Source organism: Jaculus jaculus, chromosome 2 (genome assembly GCF_020740685.1).
Source record: "Jaculus jaculus isolate mJacJac1 chromosome 2, mJacJac1.mat.Y.cur, whole genome shotgun sequence".
Classification (NCBI taxonomy): domain Eukaryota; kingdom Metazoa; phylum Chordata; class Mammalia; order Rodentia; family Dipodidae; genus Jaculus; species Jaculus jaculus.
This window is the reverse complement of record NC_059103.1, coordinates 144534627-144557680: the sequence shown is the minus strand read 5'-3', so window position 1 is coordinate 144557680 and position 23054 is coordinate 144534627. Positions and strand designations below refer to the sequence as shown.

The following is a 23054-nucleotide window of genomic DNA, read 5'->3' as shown; positions in this document are numbered from 1 at the left end:
TAAGGTGCTTGCCATGAAATCTAAGGATCCAGGTGCGATTCTCCAAGTCCCACATAAGCCAGATGCACAAGGTGGCACATGCATCTGGTTTGCAGTGGCTAGGGTCCTGGTGCACCCATTCTCTTCCTCTCTCTCTGTCTCAAATAAATAAAGAAAAACAAATCTTGGAGACTTCTGGTTAAGATGGGGGCATAGGAACCATGCCAAAGCAGCCTGGGGGGAGAAAAAGCCAAAAATAAGCCCAGCAAAATACACTCTTCTACTAAAAAGTGAGGAGTATAAGAAACTATCAATTGCAGCAGAGAAGTAGGAGAAATCCAGAACATCTAGAGCCCAAAGAAGCAGGGAGAAGCAGCCTCAAAAAAACAAAAACAAAGAATGAAAACACAAGGAATGCAAGAATATATCAGAAAGATCATTCACCCTGACCAAGTAGGCTTTATCCCAGAGATGCAGGGATGGTTTAACAAGTCGATAAATGTAATACAGTATATAAATGGACTGAAGGACAAAAATCACATGATCATCTCATTAGATGCAGAAAAAACATTTGACAAAATCCAACATCCCTTCATGTTAAAGTCCTACAGAGACTGGGAGCAGAAGGAACACATCTCAACATAATAAAGGCTATTTATGACAAGCCTACAGCCAACATAATACTAAATGGAGAAAAAGTTAAAACTTTTTGACTAAAATCAGGAACAAGATAAGGGTGTCCACTGTCCCCACTTTGATTTAATATAGTACTGGAAGTCTTAACCATAGCAATAAGGCAAGAGACACACATAAAAGGGATACAAATTGGAAAGGAAGAGATCAAGTTATCATTATTTGCAGATGACATGATTCTATACATAAAAGACCCTAAGGACTTTACCAGCAAACTGACAGAGCTGATAAACACCTACAGCCATGTAGCAGGATACAAAATAAACACAGAAATTCATAGCCTTCCTATAAGCTAACAACAAACACACAGAGGATGAAATCAGAGAATCACTCCCATTCACAATTGCATCAAAAAAAAAAAAAAGTATCTTGGAATAAACCTAACCAAGGAAGGATCTCTACAAGGAAAACTTTAAAACCCTCAAGCAAGAAATTGCAGAAGACACTAGAAAATGGAAAGACATGTCTTATTCTTGGATTAGAAAAATCAATATTGTGAAAATGGCAATTTTACCAAAAGCAATCCACATATTTAATGTAATCCCCGTCAAAATTCCAATGGCATTCTTCACACAAATAGAAAAAAAATCCAATAATTCATTTGGAAGCACAGAAAACCTCCAATATCTAAAACAATTTTAAGCAATAAAAATAAGGCTGGTGGTATCACCATACCTGATTTTTACCTATACTACAAAGCCATAGTAACAAAAACAGCATGATACCTGCACAAAAGCAGATATGTAGATCAATGGAACAGAGTAGAGGACCCAGATGTAAGTCTGGGTAGCTATAGCCACATGATCAATCAACCTGACAATATTCCTGTAAAATGTAGTTTCTCTCACCTAGTGTGAGAGCAGGAGCTATAACTCTCCCCCTGGGTTAAAAGAATCAGCCGGGTCCAGCTGAAAGCAGATACCAGGAAGATCCAGGGACTCTTGGTGTGAGAAAAAAAATTTGAGGGGCTGGAGAGATGGCTTAGAGGTTAAGACATTTGTCTGCAAAGCCAAAGGACCCTGGCTCAGTTCCCCAGGACCCATGTAAGCCAGATCCACAAGGTGGCTCAATGAATCTGTAGTTCATTTGCAGTGGCTGGAAGCCCTGGCACACCAATCCTCCCCCTTTCTCGCTCTCTCTCTCTGCCTCTTTCCCTCTCTCAAATAAATAAATAAATAAATAATTTGAAAAAGGAGGCACCTCAAATCATGTGAGGCAGAGTCTTAGTCTCCCCATTATGAATACCTGTAGTATTTTCATTTTATCTGTGATTTTTTCAATTATCAAAACTGATGATTATAAATCAGTCAATTGAGGATCACCGAGAGTTCAAGGCCACCCTGAGACTACATAGTGAATTCCAGGTCAGCCTGAGCCAGAGTTAGACCCTACCTCGAAAAACAACAACAACAACAACAACAACAACAACAACAAATAAATCAGTCAATTGAGCTGGGAAAACATCTGGTTGGGGGGGGTCACAGTTGGAAAAAATGTAAGAAACATTCCCCTAGATCTCAAATGAAATTTAATTTTTTAGTATTTCTTTATTGGACTTCAGTAGAAAATTTGTAAGGACACATCATATATTTGTACCATCGTTCCCCTACAGGGAAGGGAGCATCTCTGTGGCACTGTGCCTACTCACCATGGGGTTATGAATGATGAGCAGTGGGCGCAGCAGTCAGATAAAATAAATGTTGCTGTGTTTATCACTTGATAAGTTTGGTAAATGCATTATGCCCATGGCCATCCCTAGGGATTGGATGAAGTGGGGAGCTGATAGCAGGCTTTCAGGGTTCCCCATCTTAGCAAAGTATTGCCAGGGGAACAATTCATGGAGCACACAGCATGTTGTGCCCATCCCATCCTTGGCTTGTGGACTTTCTTGTGTCCATTAGGTCCTCATAGCTACCAGTGTATGCGAGTGTGGTGGTTTGATTCAGGTGTCCCCCATAAACTCAGGTGTTCCCCATAAACTCAGGTATTCTAAATGCTAGATTCCCAGCTGGTGGAGATTTGGGAACTAATGTCTCCTGGAGGCAGTGTATTGTTGGGGGCAGGCTTGTGGGTGTTATAGCCGGTGTCCTCTTGCCAGTGTTTGGCACACTCTCCTGTTGCTATTATCCACCTGATGTTGGTCAGGGGGTGATGACCATCCTCTGCTCATGCCATAATTTTCCCTTGCCATTGTGAAGCTTCCCCCTTGAGCCTATAAGCCAAAATAAACCTCTTTTTTTCCCACAAAAATATCTTTAAAAAGCCGGGCGTGGTGGCACACGTCTTTAACTTGGGAGGCAGAGGTAGGAGGATTGCCATGAGTTCAAGGCCACCCTGAGACTCCATAGTGAATTCCAGGTCAGCCTGGGCTAGTGAGACCCTACCTCGAAAAAACAACAACAACAACAAAAAATCTTAAAAAAATATTTAAAAAAAATATGCATGTTAGTTGGGCTTGATGGCACATGCCTTTAATCCTAGCACTCACTGGGGAGGCATAAGCAGGAGAATTGCTGTGAATTTGAGGCCAGCCTGGGATTACAGAGTGAGTCACCACAGGTCAGCCTGAGGTAATATAAGATCCTACCTCAATAAAAGAAAAATGAAACTTTTTCATATAGTATAGATACTTGTTATCAAATTTGTCAGATAGCTTTCACATTCATATACATATTTGTTCTTTACCCATTAAATAATTATTAGGTGAAGTTGAGGTATAGTAGTATTTTGTCTAGTATACAGGAGATCTTGGGTTCAAACCTCTTGTTTCTCTTCAAAGTGGGGGTGGAATTGACTGAGGAGATTGTTAAATGTTAAAGGTGCTTGCTTGAGGGCTGGAGGAATGGATTAGCAGTTAAGGCATTTGCCTGCAAAGCCAAAGGACCCCGACTCAATTCCCCAGGATAGCCCCATGTTAGCCAGATGCACAAAGGGGTGCATGTGTCTGGAGTTCCTTTGGAGGCGCCGGTGCACCTATTCTCCCTCTCTTTCTCTGTCAAATAAATAAATAAATAATACTAATAAAAATTTTGGGCTGGAAAGATGGCTTAGTGGTTAAGCGCTTGCCTGTGAAGCCTATGGACCCCGGTTCGAGGCTCGGTTCCCCAGGTCCCACGTTAGCCAGATGCACAAGGGGGCGCACGCGTCTGGAGTTCGTTTGCAGAGGCTGGAAGCCCTGGCACGCCCATTCTCTCTCTCTCCTCTACCTGTCTTTCTCTCTGTGTCTGTCTCTCTCAAATAAATAAATAAAAAATGAACAAAAAAAATAAATTTTAAGTGCATTCTTGAAAAGCCTGCTAGCCTGGGTTCCTTAGTACCCACATAATGCCAGATGCACAAAGTGCTATTGCGATCTTGCACGCTTCCATCACCTTGTGCGTCTGTCTTACATGGACCTGGAGAGTGGAACATGGGACCTTAGGCTTTGCAGGCAAATGCCTTAACCACTAAGACATCCCTTTTTTTATTTTGGTATTATAAGTAGCGCTTTTAATGTTTATTTTTTCTTTAATTAAGCTAAGGTGAGCTGGATATGGCAGTTCATGCCTTTAATGACAGCACTCACAGGCTGAGGTGGGAGAATCACTGTGAACTGAAGCCAGCCTGGGGCTATGGAGTGAGTTCCTGGCCATCTAGTTTAGAGTGAAATCCTGTCTCAAAAAAGCAACAAAAATCTTAGCCAGGTATGGTGGCTCATGCCTTTAATCCCAGGAGAGATAGGAGGAGTTTGAGGCCAGCCTAAGACTGCATAGTAAATACCAAGTCAGCTTGGGCTAGAGTAAGTCCCTACCTCAAAAAAACCAAAATAACAGCAGAAAAACAAAAATAAAAACAAAATCTAGGGCTGGAGAGATTTCTTAGTGGTTAAAGTGCTTGTTTGCAAAGCCAAAGGACAGAGGTTCAATTCTCCAGGACCCACTTGAGCCAGATGCACAAGGTGGCACATGCATCTAGAGCTCATTTGTAGAGGCTAAAAGCCTTAGTGTGCAATTTTTTTCCTCTCTCTCTCAAGTAAATAAATAAAAATTAAAATGCTTTTTAAAAATATAAATAAAGTGTAGGGGGTTGGAGTGAAATAACTTTAAAAGTACAACCACAATATTTGTGTAAAGTTTGCTTGTGACTTTTTGTTTGTTTCCTCCTTAACTGAGGGAAAATGATTGAAAACGGAAATCCAGGTGTGGTGTTTCCTTTCTTTCAACCCAGTGTTGGGAATCTGAGACAAAAAGATAAACAGGAGTGAGGCCAGCCTGGGCTACCAAGTTCCACTTCTGGCCTAGAGTGAGACACTGTCTCATAAAAGCAAACAACAAAAAAACTGAAAAGGGTCCTCAGCCTCCTTGTGCTGCTGGATATGAGGCAGTTTAGTGTGACTGAGCCCCCAAAAGTAAAAGCAGGAATGTCCCTGAACATGCTCTTATAGTGTCTACTAGAGGTTAGAGAAGAATCTGATTTTTCCTTATTTGTAGCCCAAAGAATAATATCCTAGACCGTTTTCCCCTAAACAAGAGTCCCTCCCTAGGAAGGAGTTCTCCTTTCCTAGTATTAAGATTTTTGGAAGGTTTAAAGCTGATTCTGTCATTGTGGTTGATTAAGCTCAGCCCCAAAATTTATGTCATTGCCAGTTAGCCCATTTAGAATCCATAATGACCCAAATTTGGGTCACAAGGTGGGCTTTCCCCCCTCCTGCCTGCTAATAGGCAGGACCTCTCTGAACTTTCTCCCCTTCTCCTAATCTAATAAAGTCTTTCTAAACCTTACCCTCTGGTCTCTGGATTTCAATTCTTAGAACTGTTAAGACAAGAATCAGGGGATATCCCAAATTATTGGTGTGTTGATATATGTTGGTGCAGTGATGTAAACCCCATATTATCAATGTGTTGGCATATGTTGGTATATTGGCAAGGAGCCCCAAAATTCCCCTATCAAGTAATATGCCAGTCACTAAAACTAATACTCTTGCTGCACATAGAGTGCTGGAGATATTTTTCAAACAAATGTCTCCCAAAATACAGGAAAATATTTTATTGGGAATATTCAAAAATATTTATTTTGGGACTGGAGAGATGGCTTAGCAGTTAAGCACTTGCCTGTGAAGCCTAAGGACCCCCATTAGAGTCTCGATTCCCCAGGACCTACATCACGTTAGCCAGATGCACAAGGGGGCGTACGCGTCTGGAGTTCGTTTGCAGTGGCTGGAGGCCCTGTTGTGCCCATTCTCTCTATATATATCTGCCTCTTTCTCTCTCTCTCTGTCTGTCACTCTCAAATAAATGAAAATGTACAAAAAATTTTTTTAAAATATTTATTTTGTAAAGACTTCATCACAGGTAGTGGTAGGCATATTTCTTGAATCAGGGTCTCATTCTAGACCAGGCTGACCTGGAATTCATTATGTAGTCTCAGGCAAGCCTCGGACTCATAGTGAATCTCCTACCTCTGCCTCCCCAGTGCTGGCCACCATGGCCAGTTTAAGCAACTGTTTTGTTGTTGTTTTGCAAGCAGAAAGAAAAGAAACAGAGAAAATGGGTGTACCAGGGCCTCCTGATACACACACTTCTGTGCATCTGGCTTTATGTAGGTATTGGGGAACCAAACCAGAGCTTTGCACACAACCTTCTTAGCCACTAAGCCCTGGGCAACTATTCTTATCATGACTCTTGTCAAAGGTGTAATCTAGTTCAAAGCTAATAGTGAGATCCTGCTTAGCAGTGAGTTTATCATCAGCAGTGTAGCAGACAGCTTCAGGTTCACTGAGATGAACTTTCAGACCAGGAACAGTTATGGAGGAAGGGATATTTATTGGAGCTTACAGATTCAGGGGAAGTTCCATAATGGCAGAAGAAGCTGTCCTGCCTTCACAGATCCAAGCAGTGAGAGAAGCACAAGCCAAAAAACCAAAAGCCACATAGCACAGCACACTTCAGGAACTCCAGCTAGGCACACTTTGCATATTGAAATCTGAAACCCACCACCACACCTTAAGATCCACCCAGAGACACTACCTCCAGCCAGGTGGCTGCAGATAGAAACTACAAACAAATAAAAAACTGAATATATTGGGGGCTATCTATTCAAACCACCACAAGCAGAAAGTAGGCTAAGCTAGGTTTATTAAGATTTTTTTTTCCAGTTTCATCTTCTTCCACCTAGTGCCTCTTTCCCCTAGCAACTATTTTGAACTACTAATACAGCCAAAATAGTTTTATTAACGATTTCTGCAAAGCCTTTTAAAAAATTAGTCCAGTACAGTGTGTTCCATCTTTGCAATTATTCTGAAACAACAACAAAAACAATTTTTATTTGCCAAATCAACTAAAACAGCCCTTCAAATAGGCATAGGGGCACATACCTGTAATTTATTCACTAAGGCTGAGGCAGGAAGAGTGCCAAGAGTTTGAGGCCTTGACTACTTAGTAGTGTAAGTAGTTGCAGCCAGAAATGCATAACAAGATTGTCTCAAAATGTCAAAAGCAGGGCTGCAAAGATGGCTTGGTGATTAAGGCACTTGCCTGCAAAACCTAAAGACCCAGTTGGAGTTCCCCAGAACCCACATAGGCCAGACGCACATGTGGTACTATGTCTGGAGTTCGTCTGCAATGGCTAGAGGCCCTAGCACATCCATTCGCTCTCTGTCAAATAAAAAGAGCCCGGCGTGGTGGCACAGCCTTTAATCCCAGCACTTGGGAGGCAGAGGCAGGAGGATTACTATAAGTTTGAGGCCACCCTGAGACCACACAGTGAATTCCAGGTCAGCCTGGACTAGAGTGAAACCCTATGTTGGGAGAAAAAAAAAAAAAAAAAAAGGTCAGAAGCAAGCAAAAAGAGCCTTTCTGGTACAGGCCATTAATTAATTTAACAAACTTCATATTTCTTTGATGGGCTCTGTTAGAACAGTGCCTAGTTGCAAGCGTCTTGAATCTACACTAGCTTCAAAAGACGCATTCCAAGAAAACAGCAGAGGGTAAACAGCTGTTTCATCCTTCTAGTAACAAGGTGACAGTAACCTCAATATACCAAGTGAAAAGGATAGACAAGTGGGGAAAGGCAATGGGGTGGATAAAGCGAGGTGAGAAGAAAAATGATCCCAAGATTGAATAACGGTGGCAAGGGCCTACACTTTAAGCGACTGAGGGAGAGTTGCCCTCCCCTCATCTCCCCAGTAAACACTGATCTACGCTGGGAAGAGAGGAAGTGAGGCAGGTACATAGCGCGAACAGTGGAGAGGCTCATCAACATGTATCCCAACTTTTCACAAAGGGCAGACGCTGTTTCATTAAGACCTCGTTTACAAAAGAAATCTCATTCTCACACCTCAGTCTTTCCTTTTTAATCTCCCACCTCCAGACTCCAGGTTAACTCGAAATGAGAAGCCTGAAAAAACCTCTAAAGCCCACCTAAGAGCGTTAACACTGAGCCCAGAAACTGCAAGTCCCAGGATGCAGCGCTTCCTCGGCACCCCCCCCAAACGCAAACAGTAACTGTCTGAGGAAACTACAAATCCCAGAATGCAATGCCACTCAGAGCTGATTGGTTGAGATTTGCTACACGTCTCTTAGCGGACCTGTGCTATTTCAGGGAATGTGAGGGGGACTTACGCACTTCCTACAGACGGAAGTGTGAAACAGAGTGCAACCGGCCGCACCAGGTATTGAACTCTCGCGCGCGCCGCCGTGAGAGGCTGTGACCCAGCGGAAGTATTTCCTTCTAGTGCCCCGGAACTCACTGGGGTAGGCAGCTGGGGGTGGGGGGGTGGCCCTGAATAGGGGCTGTGGCGGTGCGCGGGGACACGGCCGGCTGCGGTGGCTGAGGGATTGACTAGTGAGTGTGGAGCCGGTACGGGAGCCGAGTTGCGGGTTCGCGCGGAGAACTGGGGGAGCTAGGTCGGCGCGTTTGCCATCCTGCTCTCCACCCCTTCCCGACTGGGCGGGGAAGGAACGGAAGCTCCCGACCTCCCCGGCCTCCGCTGCTCCTGGTTGGGGGGGGGAGGGGAGGGGAGGAGGTTGGCGGGACCTGGACTGGCGCGGCTCGGTGGTCTCGGGAAGAGGTGGAAGGGAGTCAGCCTAGTGGGCTGGTGAGACTGGGCCTTCTCCAGGCGGGCCGCGGAGAGGGTGGAGTTCGGAGCATGGCAGCCCTGTCCCTTTTCCTTTTCTACTTTGCTCCTGTGCGCTCAGATACATTCCTATTCTCCTTTTCTCGAAACCAGTCCCTTGTCCCAGGAGAAGGTCCTCGCTTCCTTCAGCTGCAGGACGCAGCAACAAAGTTTGCCTTCTGGGCAGCTTGTTGGGTGACCTCTTGCCTTACTTGTGGTTTGGGGCTTTGGTTCAGCTATCTCCCAGTTGTGTCTGCAAGGAGGCTTCTAGTGTCAAATACAGTGCTCATTGAATTTCCCTCAAGGAACTGAAGACCTCTTTATTAACGTAACTGAAGAGTTTGTGTCATTTAGTAAGATCATCCCTATTCTGGTTTTTTTTTTTTCAGTGTAGAAAGCAAACCGAAATTGTTATTTTTAACCGCTGAGTCTACTCGGCCGGCCCCCGAAATGATTACTTATAAAACTTCGATTTCCAACCGCTGACGTTGTCTTTTTGTTTTCCAACTACTTTTCTGTCAAGCGATCTAAAGTGATAAGTATCTGGTCTCATTTACTTTACAGTGTGATTCATATTATTGCAGAATTACAGTTCATAAGCGAATTCATTCTTCCTGGAGATACAGTGGTGAGGAGACTTGTGTGGTTATCCCCATCATGGATACTTGGTTTTTATTCTTGGTAATAACTTGAGATTCAAGTTTGCTTACTAATTTTTTTAGGTGCTAGGATTAACTACTTAGGGACTTAACTATGCTATAAGTAAGTACTCTGCCACTGAGCTAGAGCCCCAGATTCTTTTTAAACAAAAAAAAAAAACATTACTTGCAAGGAAAGAGAGAGAATGAGCATGGCAAGCCCTGTAGCCTTTGCAAACTCCAGATGCATGAGCCACTTTGTGCATTTGGCCTTGTGGAATCGGACCTGGGTCATTGGGTTTTGCAGGCAAATCCCTTAACTGCTGAGCAATCTTTCCAGTCCAATGGCTTCTATTATTTATACATATATACATACATATAAATTATTTATTATGTATTTGTATATATTTAATTTTATTTTTTATTTATATACATATGTATTCCAGATAGTGAGGTCCAATTTCATGATAAGATGATAATTTGACAGTACTATTAGGCAGTGGTGTACACCTAGAAGTTCCAGTGGTCTTGATAAAGTTATTTAAAAGAAAGCTTGTTGAAATTTTCTGAAATACTTGTGAGTAGGTGTTATCTTTTGTTTAATTTTTGCATATTTTTCTGTATGGGGAAGTAAACAGAAATGTCTGAATTTATGCTCATGTGTGTTATGCACCAGTTACCCTGCTGCCCCAAATTCTTTATTGCTACTTTAAGTAAAATCAAACAAAACATAATTTTACGTAGTGACAAATATGAAAACAAATATGGGGGCAGGAGAGATTGCTTAGTGGTTAAGGTGCTTGCCTGCGAAACTTAAAGACTCAGGTTCAGTTCCTCAGTATGCACATAAGCCAGATGTACAAGGTAGTACATGAGTCTGGAGTTCCTTTGCAGTAGCTAGAGGCTCTGACACACCCTTTCTTTACCTGTGCTCCCTCTCTCAAATAAATAAATGAATAAATAAAATGTTAAAAATATGGCTAAGTGTGGTGGCACAGGCCTATAATCCAAGTATTCAAGAGGATGAGGCAGATGGATTGCTGAGTTCCAGGCCAGCTTGGGTTACATAGTGAAATCTTATGCAAACCCCTCCCAGATTTAAAAAAGAAAAAGAAAAAATAACACCACGACTAGAGGTTAGTGTAATTGGGCTGAGAAATTTTTTTTTTTTTTTTTTTTTTTTTTTTTTTAAGAAGGGTCTCTAGCCCAGACCGACCTGGAATTCACTATGTATTCTCAGGGTGGCCTTGAACTCATGGCGATCCTCCTACTTCTGCCTCCTACCTCTGCTGGGATTAAAGGTGTACACCACCACTTAGTCTTGGGCTAAGATTAATCAGAGAATCCATCTTTGAGGATTTGTTGTTTTAGCTAGAGACATAAGTAACAAAGAAGCTTTGGGTTTTTTGTTGTTGTTTTGTTTTGTTTTGTTTTTTTGAGGTAGGGTCTCACTCTGGCCCAGGCTGACCTGGAATTCACTATGTAGTCTCAGGATGGCCTCGAACTCATAGTGATCCTACTACCTCTGCCTCTCCAGTGCTGGGGTTAAAAGCGTGCGCCACCATACCCAACTCATTTTGTTTTTTTATGTTTGTTTCTTTGTTAGTTTTTTTTCCAATTTATTAGAGAGAAGAGAGAAATGGGTGTGTCAGGATATCTTGCCACTGCCAATGAACTCTTAAACACATGTGCCACTTTGCTTTATGAGAAATGAAATGGAGAATTGAACCTAGACCAGGCTTTGCAAGCAAGCACTTTTTAACTGATGAGCCATATTCCCAGTCAGACAGATTTAAAGATTTAAAGGAAGAACTCGAGACAATAGTAACTGCAGATACAAAGTGTGAATGAACTTGACCTACACCAAGAAGACCATTGTTTGGAACATATTGAGGAAAGAGTAGTGGAAAATGATATTAGGGTAGTTAGCTTGAAGATATTCTTAAAGTCCTCTTATCTGAAAATGAGCCATTGGAGGATTTTGTTGAGTAGGGTGTCATCCAATTCATGCTTGAGATGACAGCTTGCTGGAATAGAGAGGAAACAAGCTCATGCATGAGAAAGCTTTTGTAGCAGTTCATTTGAGATAAAGTAGCTTAGAGAGATAGAGTTGGGAGTTACTGAGGAGTCTGATTTGAAATGTCATTTGAAAGCTGTGGGTCTTTAAATCCTAGATCAGGAGAAAAATGAACAAAGTCATTTTTGCCTATGCCAACCTTTTGGTTTTTCATGGCTTACCCTGGCCCAGGCTGATCTGGAATTCACCATGTAGTGTCAGGCTGGCCTCATTTTACAGCTATCCTCCTAACCTCTGCCTCCTGAGTGCTGGCATTAAATAAAGGTATGTGCACCACACCCAGCTTGCCTGCCAACCTTTTAGTAAGTACCATTTACTAAAATGTGGAAAGATGAAAAGAAACCTTTGTTTCTGGTGGATGTATCATGAGTTGATGGGACTTAGTTTGGTAACTATCAAGGCAGTTGAGAATATGTAGAAGGCACATTAGATGTCTAAAATTGGTACTCAAGGTAGGTGCAGAGCTAGAGAAGTTCTGGAAATCACTTATGGATTGTATTTAAATGTATGGACTAAGCCGGGTGTGGTGACGCATGCCTTTAATCCCAGCACTCTGGAGGCAGAGGTAGGAGGATTGCCATGAGTTTGAGGCCACCCTGAGACTCCATAGTGAATTCCAGGTCAGCCTGGGCTAGAGTGAGACCCTACCTCAAAAAACCAAAAAAAAAAAAAAAAAAAGTATGGACTAGAAGACACCAATTAGAGGATGTTAGACTGGCCAAGTGGAGCAGCTTAAAAAAATGTTTTTTGTTTGTTTTTCGAGGTAGAGGTTCATTCTGGTTCTGGCTGACCTGGAACTCAATATGTAGTCTCAGGGTGGCTCTGAAGTCATGACGATCCTCCTACTTCTTCCTCCAGAGTGCTGGGGTGTGTGTTACCACGCCCAGCTCTGGAGCTTTTTTTTTTTGATGAGCTTTATTTATTTTTCTTGTTTTGTGTATCTGTGGCAAAGGCCTCCTTTGGTAGCCCAAGATGACCTTGAATTTGTAGTTCTCCTGTTTCAGTTTCCCAAGTACTACTATACCTGACTGATAGAGCCTCTTGAGTGGAGTGGTGTGGATTGAAATGGGCTATGACATGAATGAAAACTTGGCTAATGGCACATGCATTTAATCCCAGCACTCAGGAGACTGAGGTAGGAGGATAAATGTGGGTTTGAGGCCAGCCTGAACTAGAGTGAGACTCTGGTTTTTTGTCTGTTTCTCTCTCTAGGTAGGTCTTGATCTAGCCCATGCTGACCTGGAATTCACTAATTAATCTCAGGGTGGCCTTGAACTCATGGTGATCCTCCTACCTCTGCCTCCCAAGTACTAGGATTTAAAGCCATGTGCACCACACCCAGCTGAAACCAGATTTTGCTGTATATCCCTGACTGGTCTAAACTTGGTATCCTTCTGCCTCAGCCTCCCAACTGCTAAGATTATAGGCCTGAACCATTACCCTAAGTTCCATTCAAAAGTATGCATCACCACACCCAACTCTTCTTAAATTTTGATTACTTATTTGAGGCAGGTCTCCTATGTAGGCTGACCTTGAACCTACTTTGTAGCTAAGGATGACCTTGAACTTTTGATCCCCTTCCACCTGGATGCTGAGATTCTAGGAGTGTGCTACCACACCCAGTTTTATACATTGCTGGAGACGGATGAAAGTGCTGTGTTCATGCTGTCAGAACTCTACCAACTGAGTTACAACCCCTAGCCCCACTTACTTTTTTTTAAATTTTGAGATAAGCCATTAAGTTCCCCAGGCTGACCTTGAATTTGCAGTCTTCCTGTTCATACTTCATATTACAGGCCTGTGCTACCAGACCTTCTGTTTCAGTTTATTTGTTTTGTTGTTTTTATTTTTTCTTTTCATTGACAGCTTCTATACTTACAATAAATGATAATTCTCCCCCCTTTCCCACTTGCCCCTCCACAAATCTACACTCCATCATATCCCCTCCCTCTCTCCATTAGTTTCTCTTTTTTACTTTGATGTCATCATCTTTTTCTTCTGTTATGAGTGTCTTGTGAAGATAGTGCTAGGCACTGTGAGGTCATGGATATTGAGGCCAATTTTGTGTGTGTGTGTGTGTGTGTGTGTGTGTGTGTAGATAGATAGATCGATGGATAGATAGTCCATAGTTGTAAGCAATATCCCATGGTAATTCCCTCCCTCCCCCCACTTTCCCTTTGAAACTCCACTCTCCATCATATCCCCTTCTCCTGTCTATCAGTCTCTCTCATTTTGATGTCATGATCTTTTCTTCCTATTATGATGGTCTTCTGTAGACAGTATCAGGCACTGTGAGGTCATGGATGTCCAGGTCATTTTGTGTCTGGAGGAGCATGTTTTTTTTTTTTTTTAATTTTTATTAACATTTTCCATGGTTATAAAATATATCCCATGGTAATTCCCTCCCTCCCCACCCCCACACTTTCCCGTTTGAAATTCCATTCTCAATCATATTACCTTGGAGGAGCATGTTTTAAGGAATCCTACCCTTTTGGCTCTTACATTCTTTCTGCCATCTCTTCCACAATGGACCCTGAGCCTTGGAAGGTGTGATAGTGATATTTCAGTGCTGAGCACTCCACTGTCACTACTTCTCAGCACCATAGTGCCTTCTGAGTCATCCCAAGGTCACTGCCATCTGAAGAAAGAAAGGTTCTCAAACCAAAAGTGAGAGTAGCATTAATATATGGGTATGAACATTAAGAGACGAGCTTGCTGGGCAGTTTGATGAGCATAGTATATACTTTTAGTCAGACAGCAGCAGACATTACACCCCTAGGGCCCATGACTACCCCTGTTTTAAGTTTTCAGTATCAGGGATGTATTCCCTCCCATGGAGCAGGCCTCCAATCAAATTAGAGGGTGGTTGTTTTCCCCCATAACATATGTGCTACTATTATACCAGTTGGCTCATTTGGCCTGGCTGGCCACACATAAGGCTTGCAGTGTCCACTGTTGGGTATCTTCACTGATGCTTTCTGTCTCTCCCATTGAACTGCATGAAGTGTGGCTTTTTCTTTTTTTTTTCTTTTTCTTTATTTATTTATTTGAGAGTGACAGACACAGAGAGAAAGACAGATAGAGGGATAGAGAGAGAATGGGTGTGCCAGGGCTTCCAGCCTCTGCAAACGAACTCCAGATGCATGCACCCCCTTGTGCATCTGGCTAACGTGGGACCTGGGGAACCGAGCCACGAACCGGGGTCCTTAGGCTTCACAGGCAAGCGCTTAACCGCTAAGCCATCTCTCCAGCCCGAAGTGTGGCTTTTTCTAGCTTTCTATCAGCTGGTCTACATGGAGGAGGTTTTCAGCTCAGTTCCACCAGGGTTTCTCAGTGACCCTCTAGCCCAAGTATGTGGATTCCTCAGCAATAGGGTCTTACCATCTATTCCTGGTGGGAAACCAAAGGTCTAGGCCAATTTCTGTCTGGCTAATTCTGTTGTATGCAGTCTTACCCTTCCTTTGGTTCCTTCATTTTTTTCCTCCACCTCTTCCGCAATGGGCCCTGAGCCTTGGGATATGTGATAAGAGATGTTTCAGTTTCTCCATCATGTTTGGGTCATCCCAGTGGTCACTACCACTTGAAAAGAGAAGCTTCTCTAACCAAACATGAGAGAATTAACATACAGGTATGAACATTAAGGAAAATGCTTCCAGGGCATTTTTTTATGAACAAAGTATATGCATTTAGCCAGACAAGAGCAGGCATTACACTCCTAATGCTCATGACCTCCCCTACCATAGGCTTTGATTAGGTTTTCAGTACCAGACATGTATTCCCTCCCAGAGATTTTTAACCTATTTTTTTTACAGGTTCTTTTTCTTCATTATTTCACAGTGCACAGGAGCTATTAAATGTACTATGAATGTCTACCCATACTTTTTCGAAACTGAAACAGAATCTGAAGATACATTGTGGATGAAACAGACAGGCACCAAGAACATGGCAGCAGTATAGAGGCCTTAAGTTTTGTGTTGTACAAAGGTAGGATCACTGAGAATTCGAGGCCACCCCAAGACTACATAGTGAATTCCAGATCAGCCTGGGATAGAGTGATACCTTACTTTGAAAAACACCCTACCTTGAGCCCCCCCTCAAAAAATCTGTATTAAGTGTGGGTGACTCTTAGTATTAAGATACAGATGGGAAGGCTGCAGAGATGGCTGAGTGGTTAAGCACTTGCCTGTGAAGCCTGAGGACCCCGGTTCGAAGCTTGACTCCCCAGGACCCACATTAGCCAGATGCACAAGGGGTCACACGCGTCTGGAGTTCGTTTGCAGTGGCTGGAAGCCCTGGTGTGCCCATTCTCTCTGTCTATCTGCCTCTTTCTCTTTCTCTGTCTGTCACTTTCAAATAAATAAATAAAAATAAAATAATTTAAAAAAAATTTTAAAAAGATACAGATGGGAAGTTAAAGGCAGTTGTAGGATATAATGAACTTCAGGTGGATTCATTCATAAAATGATAGAGCTAGAATGGATTTATAGACACTAGTTCATTTCTGTCACTTAGAAATTAGAAATTCAGATGCGGAGGTGGGCATGGTTCTACTTATTTGAGAGAGAAGCAGCAGCTAGAAAGAGAGAATGTGTGTGCCAGGGCTTCTAGCCATTGCAGATGAACTCCAGACATGTGTCACCATGTACATCTGGTGGGTACTGGGGAATCGAATTCCAGTCCATAGACTTTGCAAGCAAGTGTCCTAACCACTGAACCCCCTTTCCACCCCAGAAGTGGACATTCTTGTTCCTCTTACTCAGAACTACAAATATGCCCCCAAAGTGTGCAGTCACATCTAAGGATGTGTATTACTTATTCTTACCTATGAGCTTCTAAGAGTAAGGTAGTATACATTAAGAAACTACTTTATGGGCTAGAGAGATGGGTTAGTGTTTCAGCACTTGACTGCAAATCCAAAGGACCCAGATTCAGTTCCCAAGGACTCACATAAGGCTGATGCACAAGGTGGCACATGTGGCTAAAGGCCCTGGCACCTACCCATTCTCGCTCCATCCCTCTCAAATAAATTAAAAATGTTTTAAAAATGCTAAAAAGATTCTACTTAAACTAAGAATGATTGTTTATTCATTTATTTATTTGTTTATTTTGTAGTGATGAAAATTGAATGTAGGGCCGTGTGTATGCTAGACAGGTACTCTAAGTGAGCCAAATACCTAGCCCAGATTTTAACATTTTTTAAATGGTTGGACAAATATTTTTGTTTGTTTGGTTTTTCGAGGTATCATCTCACTCTAGTCCAGGCTGACCTAGAATTCACCATGTAGTATCAGGGTGGCCTTGAACTCACAGTGATCCTCCTATCTTTGCCTCCCGAGTACTGGGACTAAAGGCATGTGCCACTGCACCTGGCTGAAAATAAGTTGTTTTTTTTTGTTTGTTTTTGTTTTTTCGAGATAGGGTCTCACTCTGGTCTAGGCTGACCTGGAATTAACTCTGTAGTCTCAGGGTGGCCTTGAACTCACAGCGATCCTCCTACCTCTGCCTCCCAAGTGCTGGGATTAAAGGCGTGCGCCACCACGCCCGGAGAAAATAAGTTTTTAATATGTAAAACTTAAGTGGAATTCAAAATTCTGTGCCTATACAGTGTTATAGGAACACAGTCAGTCATATTCATTAGCTTATATCTTCAGTGGCTGACTTGTTCATGACTGTAGTTGCAGAGTTGGAGTATTCATAACAGTTACAGACTTCTAAACATGACAGTTACTGTTTGGCCCTTTACAGAAAAAACATTCCTGTTTTGTTTCTTGCACTAAAATACAGTGCCAGGACAGTGGAGTGCTCTTTCTTCTGTCAATAGACTTACCTTAACAATATGACCCAATTCCTGGCACAAGATAGGCACACTTTCTCCGCCTGTTTATTTATTTATTCATTCATTCATTTATTTATTGGTTATTCAAGGTAGGGTCTCACTCTAGTCCAGGCTGACCTGGAATTCACTATGCAGTCTCAGGGTGGCCTCGAACTCATGGTGATCCTCTTACCTCGGTCTCCCAAGTGCTGGGATTAAAGGCGTGTCTCACACGCCCAGCTCTCCTCCTATCTATATGTACACATACATGTAAGTGAAAGTCCAATTTGGAAATAGAAGCATCTGATTACTGTGTACTAGGCACCCTCTTAAGTTTGTAACATGCACTCATTCTTCAGGGTAGTTTTGTGAAGAGAAGTAAATGCTTCCTTATCATTTAAGTTGAGGAAAGGAGTCACAGAAAGGCTAGGTAACTTCCAAGGTGCTATAGAAATTGGCTGAAAGGGGAGAACTTTAATTTTGTGGAGAGCTGAAATCAAGTATTCAGGAATGATTGAAAATAGGAGAAAAAAAGGTTGAGAAAGGCCAGATGTGGTGGCGCATTTGAGAGGCAGAGGTAGTAGAATTGCTGTGAGTTCAAGGCCACCCTGAGACTGCATAGTAACTTTTCCAGGTCAGGCTGGGCTAGAGCCACAAAGTAAATAAATAAATAAAAAAAATAAAAGAATGGTTGGATAACAGGATGGTATAGCTAAGGATTATGTGCCTTCCCCAGTATTTTACTAAGCTTTCAAACCTGTGTATTGGCTGAGGATATAACTCAGTGGTAGAGTGCCTACTATACACTATGCCCTGGGTTAAGTACCACACACATAAACACCTTTTTTTTTTTTTTTTTTGGTGGAGAATCCCTTCACCTGGCTTTTCTTGTGGCTCAAGCAGAGCCTTATGGCTGTGGCCACGCAGACATGGATAAACACCATTTCTTAATCCTTGTCTCAACTTGTGTTCCTTGTCAATTACTAACTATCTGCTGTTTGATATCAGCTCCCCACCTCTGGCCTCTTACATGCTCTCCTTGACTCATTGTTCCGGCCAGACTGGTCTCCTTCAGGTTCTTTTGCCCTAACTTATGACTCATTTTCCCTTGGTCTCTTCATCACCTTGAGGAGTACTCCTCCACCCCAATCCCTGCCTATGTTACCCTACTTTGTTTTGCTCCACATCACTTCTCCCCATTTCTTTTTTCTTTCTTTCTTTTTTTTTTATTTATTTGACAGAGAAAGAATGGGCGCACCAGGGCCTCCAGGCACTACAAACGAACTCCAGACATGTGCACCCCCTTGAGCATCTGGCTAACATGGGTCCTGGGGAATCAAACCTGGGTCCTTTGGCTTTGCAGGCAAATGCCTTAACTGCTAAACCATCCCTCCAGCCTACTTCTCCCCATTTCTGATGTTATTTTGTTTGGGCTTTTTGTACACTTTTTTGAAAAACAAGGGGTAGGGTGATGAGACAGGGTCTTGCTTTTTTTTTAATTTTTTTAATTTTTTTTTTTTTTTTGGTTTTTCGAGGTGGGGTCTCACTCTGGTCCAGGCTGACCTGGAATTAACTCTGTAGTCTCAGGGTGGCCTTGAACTCATGGCGATCCTCCTACCTCTGCCTCCCGAGTGGGGGGATTAAAGGCGTGCGCCACCACGCCCAGCTAAGGGTCTTGCTTTAATAAGTCTGGCTGCCCTTATACTCCTTAGACTAACTTCAAATTCTTAGTAATCCTCTTGTCTCAGCCTCCTAAATCCTGGGATTACAGTCATATTCCACCAAGCCTGGCTTTGTCCCTGCTGTTCTTCCCATGGGTTAAAATCTTTTTTTTTTTTTTTCTGATACTTTATTTATTTGCAAGAAGAGGAGAATGAATATGGGCGTACCTGGGCCTCTTTCTGCTGCAAGTGAACTCTACTCATGAATTACCTTGTGTGTCTGGTTTTTTGCAGGAACTAGGGAATAGAACCTGTGCCATTAGGTTTTGCAAGTAAGCATCTTTAACCATTGAGCCATCTCTCTAGTCCCAAGGTTCAAATCCTTGTCTTCGTGTCTTTAGTAACTAGGATAGTACTAGGCATGCCCCTCAATAATTAAAGTTGTGCACCACCACAGCTGACTTGCTTGTTTTTTGATACTAGCCCAGGTTGACCTTGAACTTACCCTGTAACCCTGGCTGTCCCCAAACTCATGGTGATACCTATTTTAGCTTCCCTAATTCTGGGATTATAGATGTGAGCTAGCCAGCCTTGGGGGGGGGGGGGCAGTATGGTGTTTTTGTTTTTTTTTTATGCAGGGTCTCACTCACTGAAGCCTGAACGACCTGGAACTCATTCTGTAGCTGCAGGCTGGCCTCAAACTCTTGGCAGTCCTCCTACTTCAGCCTCACAACACCCAATTTAGCCTTAATTTTTACAGTGAAAAGCACCCTAAATTTGATGAGGTGCTCACTGTACCATACAGTTTTGAAAACTTTAAGTCTGTATAGGGCTTGCTGTCTTAGCATATAAGAAGCCTTGAGTTTTCAGTGGCCAGCACTGCATTTTGGTACATTCTTGTAACCCCAGTACTTGAGAGGGGAATACTCCAGGTCAGAAGCCTGTTAGTAAATTTGAGGCCACTTTGGGTGATATGTTGATAGGGGGATTTTGGGTTTCCTCTGCCAAAGAACTTGTATAGGCCAGTGCACTAGTAATTTGGGTCTATCCCTAGATTTTTGTCTTATGGATTCAAAGAATTGAAATTGACAGACAAGAAGGGTAAGTTTTGAGAGATTTTATTAGATTAAGAGAAGGAGAGTAGAAAGTACAGAGAGCCCCTGCGTTAGTAGCAGGCAGGATTTAAAAGTATTATTTATTTATAAGCAGAGAAAGAGAAAGTACACACCAGGGCCTCCAGCTACTGTAAACTCAAGATGCTTGCTCCACTTTGCTCATCTGGCTTTACCTGGTTACTGGGTCATTAGTATTGCAGGAGGAATTTTAATTCTTTGAAAGGGGAACTCCTTCCTGTAGAGGGACTCAGGTTGTTTATGGAAAAACAGATGTAGAAAACTCCTGTGGGAAAGAGATAAGGAAAGGCCATAATGTCCCTGACCTCTAGCAGGGTAGAGACTGCAAGGGCGGGCTCAAGAACATTCCTTTTTTTACTTTTGGGAGCCCACTCACCCTAAACTGCCTTAGACCCTAGAACCTCACCCAGTGTCTGTCTGTTGACAACTTTCATGCATATAGACCATAAACCATGATCATAATCCCCTCCTACCATCCATTTTCCCTCTCCCAATATACCCTCCACTGAATCCCTATTTTCCAACTACTCTCTATTTTGATGCCATCATTTTTTTCCCCTCCTGATACACAGGTCTTGTGCAGGTAGCATCAGCCACTGTGAGGTCCTGAATATCAAGGCCACTTTGTGTCTGGAAGACAGTATTGTAAGCACTGCTCTTCTTCTTTTGGCTCTTACGTTCTTTCTGCCACTGGGTGTAATAGAGATGCCTCACTTTGTGAGTTTTGAATCACCCCAAGGGTTACTGCTATCTGAAAAGAGCAACATCTTCTCTTACCAAAAGTGAGACCAGCATTAATATATGGCCATAAACATAAGTATTTAGAGAGCACTTTGGTTTAGTTAGTTTCTCCCTACAGTTTATGACCTCCCAACCATAGGCTTTTGTTTTTCTTCTCCACCCCCGTCCCCCCACCGCCAGGTAGGGTCTCATTCTGGCCCAGGCTGAACTGGGATTCACTGTGTAGTCTCAGAGTAGCCTTGAACTCATGGCAATTCTCCTACCTCTACCTCCCGAGTGCTAGAATTAAAGGTGTGTGCCACCACACCCAGCTTGTTTTTTAATATTTGATTGTTTGCAAGGGTAGAGAGAGAGAGAATGGGGGTGTCAGGGCCTCTAGTCACTGCAAACAAACTGCAGATGCATGCACCACATTGTCCATCTGGCTTTATGTAGATACTGGGGAAACCAACATGGTCATCAGGCATTGCAGACAAGTGCCTTAACCACTGAACCAGCCATACACTTTTTTTTTTTTTTTTTTCTCCTTGGGGATGGGAAATAGAGGTGCTCTCTAGCCCAGACTGTCCTAGAATTCACGGTGTAGTCTCAGGCCAGCCTCAGCCTCAAAGTAATCCTCCAGCCTCTTCCTCCTGACTTCTGGGATTAAAGGCATGTGCCACGACCCCTGGCACCATAGGGGTTTTTTAAAATTTATATATATATTTATTTATTTATTGACAAGCAGAGAAGAGAGGGAGACTGTGTGTGTTTGCCGCTGCAAATGAACTCCAGATGCATTCACAGCTTTGTGTCTGGCTTCATGTGGGTACTGGGGAATCAAACCCTGCTGGTACACGTTGAAAGCAAGCACCTTTAGCTGCTGAGCCATCTTTCCAGCTCCTCTCGCTTTTTAAGTAGTCTTTTGTCGTATATTCCACTCTAGGCTAGCCTCAAAAATCAAGGTTCTCCTACCTTAGCCTTTGGGGTGCTGATATAGCAGGCAAAACAAAAAAGTTATACTGCAGTGATATGTCACTTCTGGTAGTCTGTTAGGAAACCTAAGTCTCTTGTCTGTTTATATAGTCTTCAGCATTAGATTATTTTTGGTGAATTTGTATGTATGTATGCATTTGCCACCTTCTTGCATCTGGGTTTACAATTGAGCCTGGACCAGTAGACTTATTTATTTATATATTTTTAATCCTGGTAGGCTTTTACTCTAGCCCAGGCTGAGCTGACTAGAGCTCTCAGTGATCCTCCTTAGTGTTGGGATTAAAGGAATGCACTACCCCAACCGGCTTTTTCTTTTCTTTTTTTTTTTTTTTTTCGTGTGTGTGTATTTGTGTGTGTGTGTGTGGTTTTTGCCCACAGATTTTCTTGCAAACATCTTTGAATACTGAGCCACCTCCTCCCAATTCTTCCCTTCCCACCTCCCCCCCACCCCCCAGGGTCTTACAAGACCAGGCTGACCTGGAATTCACTATGTAGTCTCTGGGTGACCTCCAGCTCACAGTGATTCTCCTACCTCTGCCTCCTCAATGCTGAGTTAAAGGCATGCTAGAATGAAATCCTGCCAATTTTTAGACTTTTAAAACGTTTTTATGTATTTATTTGTTATTTTTATTTATTTGTTTGAGAAAGAGAATGGGTGTGCCAGGGCCTCCAGCCTCTGAAAACAGACTCCACATGCATGTTCCACCAGTGCATCTGTATGACATGGGTCCTGAGGAATCTAACTTGGTCCTTTGGCCTTTTGGCAAGCATCTTAACTGCTAAGCCATCTCTCCAGCCCCAATTTTCTTCAATTTTTATTTTTATGTACTTGAGAGCAACAGGTAGAGAGAGACAGAGAAAGGGAGAATGGATACACCAGAGCCTTCAGCCATTGCAAACAAACTCCATTCGCATGCGCCACCTTGTGCATCTAGCTTACATGGGGTCCTGGGGAATCTAGCCTTAAATGGGGTCCTTAGGCTTCACAGGCAAGCATTTAATCACTAGGCCATCTCTCCAGCCCCCCCCCCCCTTTTTTTTTTATTGAGGTAGGGTTTCACTCTAGCTCAGGCTAACCTGGAATTCACTATGTAGTCTCAGGGTGGCCTCAAACTTATAGTGATCCTCCTACCTCTGCCTCCCAAGTGCTGGAATTAAAGGTATGTGCCACCATGCCCAGCCCCAAATAAAACTTAGTGACAGCTTCCATACATGTGGACAATATACCATGATCATAATCTCCACCCTCC

At 42.8% G+C, this 23054-nt stretch overlaps 1 protein-coding gene across 3 annotated transcripts in view; it reads left to right on the top strand.

The window, feature by feature from the left end:
- Positions 1-8416: 8416 nt before the first annotated feature.
- The window catches only part of Eloc (elongin C), a 31879-nt gene continuing 17241 nt past the window's right edge, over positions 8417-23054 (top strand). The window contains exon 1 of one of the 3 annotated variants that reach the window (XM_045144513.1): positions 8417-8493. The gene's annotated coding sequence lies outside the window, so the exon portion shown is untranslated. Of the gene's footprint in view, positions 8509-15325; positions 15464-23054 lie in introns of those variants that run through there. The other 2 variants (XM_045144512.1, XM_045144514.1) reach the window with 2 other exon arrangements.